The sequence below is a fragment of the Octopus bimaculoides genome, chromosome 7, assembly GCF_001194135.2.
Source record: "Octopus bimaculoides isolate UCB-OBI-ISO-001 chromosome 7, ASM119413v2, whole genome shotgun sequence".
In the NCBI taxonomy this organism is placed as follows: Eukaryota; Metazoa; Mollusca; class Cephalopoda; order Octopoda; family Octopodidae; genus Octopus; species Octopus bimaculoides.
Window position 1 is genome coordinate 18,270,539 of NC_068987.1, and position 270 is coordinate 18,270,808.

Below are 270 nucleotides of genomic sequence, written 5' to 3' on the forward strand. Positions count from 1 at the left end.
TCTCCTCTTTAGAAACCAATCTATTTTTGTCTCCATGCCATTCTCAGTTGAAAACAGCTGATTCTTGTTAATGACAATCACTTTGTTATATTCATGCAAAAATAAGTGTGAATGAATACATAGCTGTATGATTAGGAATTTCACTCTGTATCTCAAAATTCTAGGTTCAATCTCATTGTACAGCACTTAGGGCAAGTATCTTCTGCTGTAACCTCAGTAGGACTATCACTTATGTGGAATTTGATAGACGAAATGTGTAGAAGGCCATTA